General features: G+C 29.8%; 1 protein-coding gene and 1 non-coding gene across 2 annotated transcripts in view; one reads left to right on the top strand and one right to left on the bottom strand.

Annotated features, from left to right (window-relative positions):
• The window catches only part of Smp_161450 (calcium-activated potassium channel), a gene marked incomplete at both ends in the record, with an annotated part of 115,603 nt that overhangs the window by 17,163 nt on the left and 82,819 nt on the right, over nt 1-15,621 (top strand). The window lies entirely within an intron of this gene.
• Nucleotides 8,064-8,130, bottom strand: Smp_tRNA_00782_Gln_TTG.1.1. The gene has a single exon. It is a non-coding gene (tRNA).

Here is a 15,621-nt window from a genome sequence, read left to right as displayed (position 1 = left end):
TTTGAAGCGAGGGTACTGGGTTTGAGTCTCCAGAGTGAACATCAACTCTGAGATGCAGCTACACCCAGCTGACGAGTCCCAAATAGGACGAAACGCGCGTCCTGCATCCCACCGGTCGCCAATATCCATCTTTGCTTACTATGCTTGTGAATTTAGGCTATATCGAGGCAATACGCACAGTATGCACATATGCCAATTAGAGACTGATCAGTTGCAGTCCTAAAAACATCAATGGGAAGATTCAAATAAACAATACTAAGTGAATTTATAAGAATTCCTTTGTTTGTCAAATATTTATTTTAATCAATAAATCATACCAACCGATTATCTATGTATCTATCTATCTATCCATCTATCTATTTATCTAATTAACTCCATCATCATCATACTCATTAGGATCATTTAAATAAAAAGAGAGAGAAAAATCGAAAAAAGAAAAATCATAAATAACCAAATAAAAGAAGTTTATTTATAGAATTGAACCTTAGAAATAACAATAATAATAAATATAATTATAATGACAACAATTAACTTAGATATTATTCAAAATGAAAAAAAATTAATGCCAAAAAGAAAAAAAGGAAACTAGGCGGAAAAAATCAAACAACAAAATGAAACACCAACAAATTGTTTTCTTTTTCGTTCCAATTTTTTAGTATATGTACCGCCGCAGCGAGTTTTCTATTTATCTTATTCAATTATCCTTTGGTTTGTTTATTTTATTCAAGAAAAAAATTTTTTTTAGTTTTTTTTCGTTTAAAGATGTTTTAAGCATAAAAAGGCATTTAGAATGATTCTATAGCATCTACACACCTATAGGAACTATACAAAAGCATAAATCTCTTATATAGATTATATTGTAAAAGATTTCTTTCTTTTTTGTTGTTCTAATGAAAAGAATGAAAACGTCAATGAATAAAAAGGATAACGTAATAATAAGTGGACAATAATAGTTTATTTAATATTCCGAATATGATTTTCTTCTTCAATTTATTTCTTTTGAAAAAGACTTCTTTGTATTATTCAAAATCTTCTTTGACTGTAAGTAGAGTAGAATAAATTAATTATTTAGGCATAAATTAAATAACATTTGGGATATATATATATTCGCATAGTTGAAAGCATGAGTCAATTGAAGCTAGACCATCAAGGAAAACCTGGAAGCACTGAACAGCCGTTACATCCTATTGTGGGACTCTTCAGCAGTGCGCATCCACGACCTCGCCTCGCTAGATTCGAACCCAAGACCTATCAGTATCGCGCCCGAGCACTTAACCGATAGATATTCAGCTGTAATTTGTGTTTCCACAATGAAGTATTTATAGACTGAATGATGATGGACGTTCCATGATTACTTTGGGATTATTAAAGTAAAGTTAGAGTTTGATTTGTTATCACATATTTGTAATATTTGTATTATACACCTTCTTTCCGTCATAACGATATCAAAGTAAACAATGAAAAAAAGGTATGTACATGCTGCCTTGATTTACACAGAACAAAAGTGTTCACTAGAAGATGGTATAAAGTTAACATTTTTCAAAGTATAATAGTTTTTCAATAAACTCCCCGTGTTGTAAACGAGTATGTGGACGATGTCAACTAATCGTATTTGAACACAAAATTAAAGAATATCTTAGTAAACTCTGAGAACCATATAGCAAATACTTCATTTGCAAAATATCAGTTAATCATATCAAACTTGATTGTTCCTTCGTTTCCGCAACAATCACTCTTTTTTCTCGTTCTCTTTTCTTCGATCTTCGTAGTGTTCTGCCTCCAGGTATTTCACTTTTGATTGATTCATACTACTTATATATGTCGACATCAGTGGCATACACCACACTACCAATGAATACATTTTTTGTGGTGCATTATTTAACTTGAAAACTGTTCTCAACTCAAAGCATAATAAGAAGACGTGAATCTCAGTTAATACAGAACGTCTTTAAGAACTGAATCTCATAGTATCAAGGTTTTAGTCATTAGGTTCAATGAAATCGGATAGTGCCTGAGAAAATTCTACTAGCAATATGAAATAAACATCAGGATATCATTTACTAACCGATTCTGAAAGAAAAAAGTTCTATTTTAATACTGAATTTAGTAGAACGGTAAAACGTTTATAATCAAACATTAAGCTTAACGGAAGGAACACTTTCATAAGCTCACCAGTTTGGTTATAATAGTTTTATACGACTTATTTCTCGATATATTCAAACTGTTGAGTGGTATACATAGTATAATTGTTAATTTTACGAATAGTAGAAATGTTTTTCTTTCATGTATGTTTTTTTTCTGACCCACTCTTACAAGCTGTATACAAGTTATAGGCGTGTCAACAACTCATTGTTTGTTTCTTTCTTACTCTATTTACTTTCAAAGGCAATTTATTTCTCTAAAAAAGAAATTAATTAGTAACTGCACGTATACTTGGAAGAATTTTAATTAACTTAGTAACATATCTTTAGATCTACAACAAACAAATATTCTCCATGACAATACAGTATACCACTTTCAATTTATACTTGATTAGATGTTATATATACATTTAATTTTTGTAAATTTTTCTTTACACTTGTACGCAATATATGGAATAGCATACTAAGTTAAACCAAGAAAAATTAAAAAGCCCGATTATACACATTTGATTTTCATCATAATTCAAGTATCATAGACTCACTGTAGTTAGATTTTGAATGAATATCAATAGGTGGCCTACCGGAAATTCAGTGGTAAATCTTATGATTTTGATTCTGATTTAAATACAACAGTAAGCATTAGTTCTTTCAAAATAATATATGAATTTTATGCGAGTAAATGTTAAACAACCCGACATTAAGGTTCAAAGATTTTGACAGTTCACCACTAATCACCAAAAGTTGTTACAAGTAATGTTGTGTTACTTAGATTTGTGAGAACAATGTAACTTGATAGAAGTTTACCAAGTAATAGACTTATGTTCTTTAGAATTCATTAAAAGAAAAGAAAAAAGACTTATTCGGAAAATATAACTTTATTGAATGTTTTTCGTCAACAACGATTATGATGTTCATTAAATGGTCAAACATTCAGTATTAAAGGCTATTTAGATGCTTCTCGTGAGTTTTTTAAAGCATAAACCATTCCTTTTAAGATTGGATTAAACAAACTGATCTATTAAAAATAAAAACACTGGACAATTACAATGTAAACGTAAGTCACGTAATATTCATTTACGACTGAGATCCTGTGATATCCTAGTAATAAATGTTATCAAATTGATTAAAAAAATAAAGTAGATTTTTGAACATTCATTGCGTTGAGTTCCATCTCAATATTTTCACTTTTGATCAAATATATCATTAATTATTTTAAGTAAAGATGGATGGTGTCTAGTAGTGGAATCCAGGATGCGCGTTTCGTTCTATTTGGGACCGTTCGCTTCAAACGCCACCACGTTAACCACTTAGCTACTGAGTCCTGATAGTGACTAGCTGGGGTAAAGTTTAAATTTATTTTGTATTGTTCGTTTGAATCTTCCTATTAATTTTTAGGACTGCAATTGATCAGTCTCTTATTGGCTTGTGACTTGTGGATTAAGGCAATATTCAGGCACTCCGTAAATGATGAACATATACCAATAAGAAACTGATCAATTGCAGTCCTAAACATCAATGTGAAGATTCGAATGAACAATACAAAATGAGTTTAAATACGAAGTTTATATTTGATGAATGATTCAACTGAATGTATTCTATAAAAAGAAATAATGTGAATCCACTTCATTTCATAGATATTTAATAGTGGAACACTTTAACTAAATCATTTTCAGTGTAATGTTTAGTTTCCATTCTAAATGATGAAGAATTATTAGTGTACAATTTATTAATACCTTAAGAAAATATGAAGGTTTACAAGTGGTCCAATGCTCTGTTTGCATTAACAGTTAATTCAGTCAAATTCTTCATTCATATTTAGGTTCAAATTAAGCGTTTATTGAACCTGTATTCAAAGATCACATAGTTACACGAAATGGTTTTCAGAAATCACAGTTTTTCAATCTGATTACATGCAGTAATGAATAACATTTTTGAACAACAATATGAAAAACATTTTGACTTTTATTAAGTATATTTTCAGAAGAAGGAATATTTTTCAATGAACTGGAAATATTATATGAACCTTGTCTTCACTACAATGAAGTCTTAGTTGTTGGTTTTTATCAAGAAAAAGGTAGTTTTCTTCCTTATAGTGAAAAAAATAATTAAAGAAGTCTTCACCCCATTTACGATAGTTCAGCATGCCTATGTAAATTATTTGAACTTGAGTCCCACAATAGGACGAAACAGCCGATCAGTGCTTCCAGGTTTTCCATGGTAGTCTAGCTTCAATTGACTCATGATTTCAACCATAAAAATACTGAAATATTCACAAAACCCCATCCGAATGTTTGATCATTATTAAACACATACACTGGATAGAATATCATTTTATATTGACAAAGTCAAAGAATAGATTTTCATCCATTGAATTCATGAATCAATTATTTAGTTAATAATCTCATTTATATATATAATAGTTATCTTTTGTTTTGTAAGGGGACAAACAACAATACTAGATTTACATTGCATGCTATCTGAACTTTTTCTTTGTATAAATTATAATTCGTATTACTTTAATAAAGTAAACAAATAAAGAAGAGAAAAACAAAACAAAAAAGAAACAAAACAATTCCTTTCATAATCTGTTTATCAATATATAAAGAAAATTTTAAGAAAAATACTTAAATAAGAATTTTGAATGAATCCGTCATAAAAATAAATAAATAAACAAATTTCAAAATATTTCAGTTAATTGAACAAAATAACCGCTTTAGTTGATTTTAGTCTTTTAATTGATATATGTATGGATGCCGGTTCAGTGGTCTAGAAGTTAAGCGTTCGTGCGCAAGACCAATTGGTCCTGGGTTCGAATCTCTCGAGGCACGATCGTGGATGTGCACTGTTCAGTAGTCGCATAATAGGACGAAACGACCGTTCAGTGCATTCAGATTTTTCATAGTGGTTTAGCTCTTATTGACTCATGATCTCAACTATTAAAATTAATATATAAATTATAATGAAATAAGATCAGGTCGAAAATCTTTCATTTCATGATTTTGACCAATAGATATTTTTATGGTATCTTCATATTGATTGATAAGAATTGTATGCAATCTATTGTTACTCTATTTATTTTACGAAAACATCCACTTCTTAACATTAGATTGACAATGTCACAAATAAATAAATTTATTTTAAATGTGAATCCTTCAAGTGATCATTCATATTTCAGCTATAAAATTTGTTTAAAAAATAAAGTGGAATATAAAATTTAAAAATGAAACATAGATAACATTACACTACTAATTATCAGTATTATTATTAGTGGCTTTATTCATTATATTTTGGGTACAATATAGAAATCTAAGCACAAAGTATTTCAACAAAGTTCATTTTCTTACTTCTTGATCGATTCTTGTGATAGATATTGGGTGGTCGCCAGTTATATGGTGGCAGTTCAGGCATCAACATCTGAATAATGTGTATTCTTTTCAATGCATATTGCCAGCAACCATGATGTTTGTGCTTGAGATCTTGTACAGTAACTTGTACAGTGAAATGTCGTAAACTTTTCACAAAGACACTTCAATAGGTTATTCAATTAATTAAGGAAACAAATAACTTGTTGAAATATATGGATGGCAGGGACAGGTAGCTCAGATACTCAAGCAGGCCGCCTTGACTAATAATTTCACCTTTCAAATATACGCATTTCAACTTTTTTTAATAATTTAAAATGGAAATAGAGAACTTCAAGTCATCTATGATAAGTGAGTCAGCATTTTATGTTTGATCGTGAATGATAGATAGTATAGATAGTATAGTATTGAATTAGTCGGTTATTTGCTACCCTATTAACATTGTAATTGACTGCAATTCAAAAGAATAATTCTCATGACTATTGCCTATGGTCATACAAACCTATATTGTATAAAATGTTTATTTGGTACAAATTAAACCACGCATCTTTTACTAAAAGCAGCCCAAAAAGAGCAAACTTAAATGATACCATTTCCAAAACCTTCGTTTGTTTCCATGTATTTATAACTGCATTTTTCCAGCAAATCTAATCGACCATAGTATATTAGAAAACTCTAGCTAAAATTGCATACAGTTATCAATGATTATGAGTTATAAAGGTATAAATGAAACAAATGCAGAACTGAAGTGAATGACTCAATCGAAATGACTGACAACATTTAGTTGATAATGAATCACAGAAAAAAGTTACTTTATGTAAGATAAAATGGTGAATTTAAAAAAATGAACAGCTTTTTACCTAAAGACATTGTTTGAATGAACCAGGAAATATTGCGTAACCTTTTCGTTATACTGAATGATACATAAGATGTTTATTGGAAAAAATCTTTCGCAAGGTTCAACTTAGAATTCTCAGTTCCACAGTTCATGATAGAATTTATATTAAAGAATAATAAAATTTTTAGTATCACCAAGTGAATTTAGTGATTCAGTTACTTTATTGAAATAAAAAACGCACTTTTAGAATAGAATAAACAATCTTTACTTATATATATCAAATCCATAATTTTCATATTCAATCAATTTGACACACCCTTTTCTTCGAATTATTTTGCTAGTGTTTTTTCAAATAACATCTGTTATTAACTTCCTAATGCCATTCAAAATTGATTGACGTTATTGTTAAAATTATTATTTGTATTAGAGATTTGTTTACTACAAATTAGTACTTTAAACAGTTTTGTTTCGATCGTTTGACCTTAAGATCTTCCATTTGACTCTTATCATAGTCATAGGTACTCATTGATGAAGAATTCCATTCTACGAACAAGTAGTTATTAATATCAATAGGGGTTTTTGTGGATATCATAGTAATTTTATTGGCTCAGATCATGAGTCAATTGAAGCTGGACCACCATGAAAAACCTGTGAGCACTGGACGGCTTCTATTCTGAGTCATATCTGATAACGTCTCTAGCCACTGTGTTGCACCATCTCTTGGAACCCAGCCAGGGAGTCGTGAAAAACCAACAGAAGCCAGACCTTTACAGCTTTCTTTCATACCACGACACCATGTCATACACTGACCACCTCTCCGCTTTTTCCAACCAGTCCCAGCGTCGACAAATAATGCAAGACGAAGAATTCTCTAGGACGACATTCGTAGAACTTGCCTAAGCCACCAAAGTCGGTGTTTCAAGATGGTGACACAAATTGGATTATTGTCTCTACGGCCAAACACACAATACAGAACCTCTGCACGTATAGTGAAAGCCAGAGCGGCTTATACCAATCTGGGCCATCTTCGGCGCCTTCGTGATATTAGTCTGGCTGTTAAATGATTTACAAAAATAATCTTACTAGAAACGTGATATAATAATTGTTTGCTATCATAAGTACCATTCAACATTATTCTTAGTATCATTGTTTTTCTTTTTCTACATTTTTTTTCGTAATATATATTAGGTCGACATTTCAGATGAGCAAAACGAAACAAAAACAAATGAAGTTCAGTTGTTATAGTTACAACTTTCGAAAATTTCAGCCCTTAATTTTTAACTTTTCTGTGAATATTGGTCTATTATTCCCTCTTATTAATCATGTATCATATACTGTTGAAACAAGCAAGTAAATAACACTTAAGTTTTAGTATTCGATGTTTCGATAAATAATCTGGATAAATAAGTTATTTTATTTTGAAGATGGAATTTCTTTATATATATGACTTAATTCAATATACTTTTAAAAATCAGGAAAATTAATCATTTAGTTAAAGACTGTATGAATGATTTCTTATAGTTGGCTTAATAATTTCATTCCTATTCTTTTTAAATGGTTGTGAATAAATCAACATAGAAAACTTCAAAAAAATAACTTTTTTAAGAGAAGAAAAAAGAATAATAAGCAAAGATGGATAGTGGCTAGCAGTGAGGTCCAGGACGCGCGTTTCGTCCTATTTGGGAATCGTCAGCTAGATGTACCTGCATCTCAGAGTTGATGTTCATTCTGGGACTCGAACCCAGTATCTTTTGCTTCAAACGCAATCGCGTTATCCACTCAGCTAATGAGTCCACTACTAGCCACTATCTATCTTTGCTTATAATGCTTGTGAATTAAGGCTATATCGAGGCAATATGCACAGTATTCACATATGCCAATAAGAGACTGATCAGTTACAGTCTCAACATCAATGGGAAGATTTAAACAAGCAATAATAAGTGAATTTGAACAATAACAATTAGTTTAATTATCTGATATGTTATATTGATTTCAGCTGATCTTCAGAGATGTTTTCATAAACATTTTACAGATTGAAATAAGTTCAAATCTTATACTCCAGTAAAAAATTGATTAATTAAATGTAGCCTAAGGAAATTTAATTTCTTAAACTTCATTGTCGACTTCTATTACAATAGAGAAAACATTTTGTATTACCTATGAATAAATACAATAAAATAACTCAGTGTCATTGAATAAGGAGAAAGAGAATTCAGTGAAGAAAATTTTCTTTTCGGTGAATTCATTTACTTAAGCTATACATTCGTATATATGTAGTTCTATGGAAAATACAATGCCATCTTTCCTTCACCTCCTACGGACATATATTTTTCATAGAACTATATATACAAATGTACAGCTTAAGTAAATGATTTCGTCGAAAAGAAAATTTTCTTCATTTAGTTCTCTTTTTCTGATACAATAACAATCTGTAAAACAGATTTAAATATAGTATTATAGACAGGAAAATTTGATCTCACAATTAATGTATTTGAAAAAAAATAATTGAATAATTGAATTTTTCAAGCACTTTTTTAACCAGTTTGTTTTAAAGAGGAAAATACTACTTGATTGTACTTAATTATACAACTAAATTGAATTGTGATCATTCATACTCCTTAATTATTTTAATAATTGAGATCAACTCATTGAAAACAATGGTGAATGTGTCACTCAATTCGACGGATTAGCTGAAATTGGACATTAACACCAATGGATGCCAGCTTAGTGGTCTAGATGTTAGGCGCTTGCGCATGAAACCGATAGGTCTTGGGTTCAGATCTCGCGAGACGGATACATGGATTCGCACTGATGACGAGTCCCAAAATAGAACGAAACTGTCGTCCAGTGCTTCTAGATTTTCTATGGTGGTCTAGCTTCAATTGACTCATGATCTCAACTATTAAAATTACTATAATATCCAAGAAAAACCCTTCCTTAACTATTTTTCGAAATAGGTACAATTCATGTATTAGTAAATATCAATAAATTAAATTTTAAACGCATATCATTTTCAATTTGTTCAATACAAGAAAATAATCTGCTTATCAAAGTCATAGTGAATAGAAGTATTATCAACATTTTAAGAATATGTGTTTCATTCACTAATTTTCAGACTCATAATATTAAACTTGGAGGTGTATTGCCGTTGTTACTAATTCCAATTATAAAGTTGACATGACAACTTTGCCAAAATACACTTCTTCATTAGTTTAAGTGCTAAATTACATACAACACATGAATGTGGTGATTCTTTGTACATGTATAAATACTGACTTCAGCTGTCTTCATTGTTATTCGTAAGTTATCTTAGTCGTAAACTAATGACATAAGTAAATAATCACATGATCAGTATCACATAAAGTAATAAACCAGGACTCAAATTAAGCAAATTAAATGAACTTTTGTTAGATGGAAGAGTAGTTTTTTACAAACAGAAGTAGTGGTTTGAAAAGTTAAGAGACAGGTTGGTTTCATTAGAATTTTAACAAATAATCAACAATCTTGAGAGGAATAATGTGATAAAGAGTGAACAGTTGATTGTTCACATGAGAACAGAGTAATATATTCTTTAAAAAGAAATAAAGCTGAAACACAATTGGTAATTTGTCCTTTTTACTCAGTATTCACTACAAAACAATCAGTTGTATTCAGATTAGACTGATCAGTAATGTGTACTAATAACCAAGAAAACAAAACAAAATAACTAAATATTTTAAGGATCCAAATTTCCAGTTTTTTAGGTACAAAGTGCTTGTCATTGTTGAATATTCCTTTTTTGAGTTATTTATTAAGTGGTCATTTTTCATGCAATAATGATGGTATTTTTAGACTAGAATACTTGCGAACGAAATGAACATTACTTGCCGAAATATTTATTACATCATCAACTATGTTAGTATTAAATTAACTAATACTCATACGAACAACTTGTATTGAATCGTTGCTTGACAGAATTTAGCTTCATAGTGTATCATTTAATACGAATGTAGCTTAATCAAATTAACCTTATGTTATAATTATCTTTCTGGTTAGAGTTGTTTAAAGAGTTAGTTTTCTAGGGGATGGGGTAGCTTACCCGATGCCTAACCCACCTCCTTCTTCCGGGCTTGCAGCCTCAGTAGCTCCACGTGTTGGAGAATGCTAGTTGGCGGCCCATGCTCTGTTGAGAGTCACACTCATAGGTAAATAAATAATAATTGTCTTTCTGAATGACACATCGTCAATGATAGTGTGGTAAGATAGTTCCTTAATGTAATTCCTAGTTCTTGACAGTTTCACAGGATTCAAATTATTCATATGGAGTTTAAGTTTATTGATTTAAATTAGCATAATAATAGTGTGGTGAATGACCACACGAGTGTGGGACAATCGAATGTAGTTAAGCACAAATTACAGACTATCTCACTAAATTCTGATAACCATACAGTAAACAGTTAATTTGCAAACTATCAATCAATTATCTCAATCTTCACTGTTCCTTCTGCAAATGTCAGTCCGTCTTCTCTAATTTCATTGTTTATACATTTTCCTACCAATTGCGCTTCATTTCAGTTCTTTCGTTATAGATCTGCCCAAATACATTCTATGTCTGACCACGACTATATACTACTTATGTGGACATAAGTAGCCCACACCACAATAGTTCAAAAAGTATCTCTAAAGGACTATTACAAACTCGACTACTTTCATATGTATTTAAACTAAAAATAGAGATAGATATGTATAGACAAAAACAAAATACTATTATACTCTCCCACACACACAAAATAATTCCATTCTTATACTCATGTTTATTGAGCTTAGAAACATTAGATGATTATTATAATATTGGAATATATATATTCTATGAAGAATAATGTTTCCTTTCTGACTTTCTATATACAACTATTCCATAATCTGATTAGTTTAAAAGAGCAAAAAACACTTTGGAAAAACAAAACATAACAAAAATACATTATTCAATAAAAAAAAGAAAAAAAACAAAGAAAGAAAAGAAAACAAATGGGTCTGAACATTCCAAAACAGGAAATTTCATTTTATTTACCCTACTTAATTCATATGCAATAAAAATGGTTAAATTAATGGGATTGATTCACATTAAAATTTAATGTGATTTTAAAAAAAAGAAAAAATGAAAAAAAGGGAAAAAAAAGAAAACTGGATAAAAATTTGTTGAATGGGCTTTAATACATAAATGATGTAATAAGTCTAGGCTAAATGTTTATAATTTAATTTTGTTTAAATTAGGTTATTTTTAATTATCAATATATTTGAAATTAGGTTGGGGAAAACAGGTATAGGCATTTAAAAAATGGGAAAATAATGAACATTTTGCATAAGACATGATTATTTATTTCGTGATTTTAAATAAACAAAAGAATTCGTTTTTATTTTAAATAAATTAATATTGTTCCATATCAATATATAAATGTGTTTAATTACCGATTAAAATGGATAAAACTTAATCGACAACTGTTAGAATTTAATTGTTGAATTAATGAGTTGAAAAAAGCTAGATCACTATGAAAAATCTGGAAGCATTGAAAGGTCGTTTCGTCCTAGTATGGGACTCCTCAGCAGTGCTCACTCACGATCGCACTAGCAGGATTCGAAACTAGGAGCTATCGCTCTCGCGTTCGAACGCTGAACTTCATAGACCACTCCAGTGATGTTAATGTTGAGATTCAACCAAACAACGAAATCGCACCACCTTCCACTATTATCTTATATGAATCACTGTTTCACAACAGACACGGCTGAACTTCATTGGTCACGGCATTTCATTGAAAAGCCAGAAAATACCTCTTAGAGCCGATAGATCCTAGGTTTGAATCTTGCGGTTTGGATTGTGGACACGTACTACTGAGAAGTTTCATACTGTGGCGAAATGGCAATCCAATGCTTCAAGTTTTTCAATGGTGATCTAGTTTTAATTGACCCCACAAAACTCCTTTCTGATAATAATGATTATCAGGATTGTTAGAATTAAATATTCTTCAGCAAATAAATATTTGATTATTCATTGAAACACTAAATTCAACATAATCACGGTATATAACGATTCAATTAGAGCTATACAATTATAAAGAATGTGACGTTGTTTGCCTTCCACTTAATGTTTACAAATTCATGTATAAAACATATAATTTTAAATGAGATTTGTATATTATACTATGTATATCTGAAAGTTCAAATCTTACATCTTCTCTTATTAAATTAATCTTAAATATCAGTACAGAATAACGAGTAATAGATTTCATATAGTTTGCAAATGATTTAGATGAAGGATATATTGGAAAATTTACTAACATCTGATTGGCCAATAGAATGTTCTAAGTTGGGCTAAGAAAACAGTTGTACCTACTTAGGTTAGAGTTTAGTTACTCAACACGACTTCGAAAAAGATAGGAAACACATCTTGGATTCTACTGAGAAATATCATTCTAGTAATCTATACATAATATATAACGAATCGAAAGTATATCAAAAGCGACAGAAGAACAAATAGCTGTTACTTGAAACTAATTTATTCTTAGTATTTCCTGGGTCTGAATCTAACAACATTCACCACAAAATAATCTATACGTTTCATGCAACATATCTAAGCCAATCTGGGCCTTGTTTTTTTAACTGTGATGGTTGACTGTACAATTCTACTAGTTAATAAAGTAGTTTTTATGCTTTATTTATATCTGATTTACCATCATTAATCAACAAAATAAATGTAAACATAATCATTATGCGTATTTGTTTGATAATAAACGAGATTACATTAAATTAGTTCATGTAATAAGCGCGTAAAATCACTCGGTCTAATTAGGTTACCATTGAAGAGACAGTAAATGAATAACCAATCAAATTATCCTGTCTGATTAAACTTATTCATTCAATTAAAATACCTTCATATTTAATTAGTGACTACTTTGATTAGAAAGCAGGAATAATAATCAACCATATGAAAGTATAACTTTTCAAGATACTTTCCAAGTTTATAAATAAGGTTGACATCCGAAGCCAAATATAAATGGGTCCAACTAAGTAATCTAAATAGACAGGAAGGAGTGTATTGATTAATAAAGAAATAAATGTAGTATACTCATCAAAATTATGTACAGTTAGCAAAATAGTCATTTATTCTGGCTGAATATGGCTCCAACTCAATGAGATGAATTCAACCATACAAAGAATTAAATATTTCAAACAGATCATACTCTGACAAGATCAATTACTGAATATGAATGACTGATATACATTCACAAATATTCACTTTTCCAAACACTGTAATTTAGACATATTTCACATCAAAGGGCCACACAAAAGAAGCTAAGTTCACAATGTCACTGTGATAAGACCATTGTTTAGTAGAATTTCTATTCTGTCCTTAATTGTCGTTAGCAATTTCAAACTTGGTTATTTTCTGTAAAAGCTCAGACCATTATGGTTAGATTCTAAAGGAAAAACACGTTATTTCATTTTGAGCTGAAACAATTTTGTGATAAATACCGATTAACAGAATTACTTGAGTTTGATCAATCGATCCACTATAACTATTCTATAATTTCTTCACAAACTGAAGAATATCATAAAAAAACACACATTATTTAGTGAACGATTGTAAACCAGGTTCCACTAGACAATTGTGACTTTCTATCCTGAGACTCTTTAACAATATCTATTCATGATTTATAAAACACCTAGATTAAATTAGATATTAAACGTTTCACTATTTGATCGTCAGCAATTATAACTAGTCTATATATCATTATTATTATCTTTCAGTACTATTAATCTGTTTCTCTTTTTCATTATAGTTGTGAAAAACACAACAAATTGATTATCAACTGTCATTGTAGTGAATTAATGTACATGTATATTAAATATAACAGTATCATTGTGTAGATTTTCATTATTTTGTCTCATTCAATTAATAGAATACAAGTATCAATATCATAAACCTTTATACTTATTAATGGCATATTTGTAAACAAAGCGGCATATTAATACATAATACGAGAATTACATTAATGAGTGTAATAAACAGAACTGGAAAGAACAGCAATATATATACATATATATGGTTGAATAATGAGAAGTATACCTCTGTATTCCTAAATAAATGTTTCATCGCATTAAATATTACCGTTAGTTATGACAATTACAATAAAAATAATGAATTAACTATTGTTCCTTTGCATGTTTTATTGTCATTAGCTCTTCTATTTGGTTTAATTACAATCATTAAAGTTAGTAGTATTATAATTAAGGTTATTGTCAATACTAAATAAGTTTATTTAATATAGAATTATAAATAAACAATGTATATGGTAAACAAGTAAATACATGTATTTTTCTCTCATACACATATATATATATATATATGCATGGTTTCTTTTATGCTGTATAGGTTAACTCAAAATGTTGCTAAAAATGGTAGCTAGAAGTCACATATCAAGAATGTGATGATTATCAAGATAGATCTTACCGTTATTACTGTGGTGTGGTCTATTTATATCCATATAAGTAGTATATGTTAATGGTCAGACATAGAATGTATTTTGGCAGAAGATCGATTAAGAAAGAACAGGAATGAAGCGCAATCGATATGAAAATGCATGAACAATGAAATCAGAGAAGACGGACTGACATTTGCAGAAGGAACAGTGAAAATTGAGATAATTGATTGATAGTTTGCAAATTAACTGTTTACTGTATGGTTATCAGAATTTAGTGAGATAGTCTGTAATTTGTGCTTAACTACATTCGATTTTCCCTATTCGTGTTCTTGTTAACTACACAACCAATACTAAAAACAGCAGTAATATTAATCCATATTCCTTAAAATATGATACTGTATGTTGTAATGCTCAGTTAAATCTCAAATGGAACATGAACTGTTTTCTTTTTTTTTGAGTTTTTCAATCCTGAAATATCCGGGCCTATATAATGGTTGGTTAATATAGTTCGTTTGTTGTAATTTTCCTAAATTCAAAGGATGTTCTTCATTATGGAATAATATATGCCAGAAAACCATTGTATAAAGATCGCGTAGTGTCAAAAACTGAAGAAATAAACTAGAAAACGCAAATAGCTAGAATGTAATGTGTTTGGTTTAGACGTTTTGTATTTGCCACGAGGCGTGAATGTTTCTGATTCATATCCTTGTAGTGCCCTTTCATATGCCCTTTCAAGCACAGACAAAGTGGTTGTTAACTTCCTTTTTTTAACAGTTCTCCAACTAGTGTCATTTCTTGGTGAAATGAAACTATAACGCAAGTTA

Source organism: Schistosoma mansoni, chromosome 1 (assembly GCF_000237925.1).
Source record: "Schistosoma mansoni strain Puerto Rico chromosome 1, complete genome".
Classification (NCBI taxonomy): Eukaryota; Metazoa; Platyhelminthes; class Trematoda; order Strigeidida; family Schistosomatidae; genus Schistosoma; species Schistosoma mansoni.
This window is presented reverse-complemented; position numbering and strand designations above follow the sequence as displayed.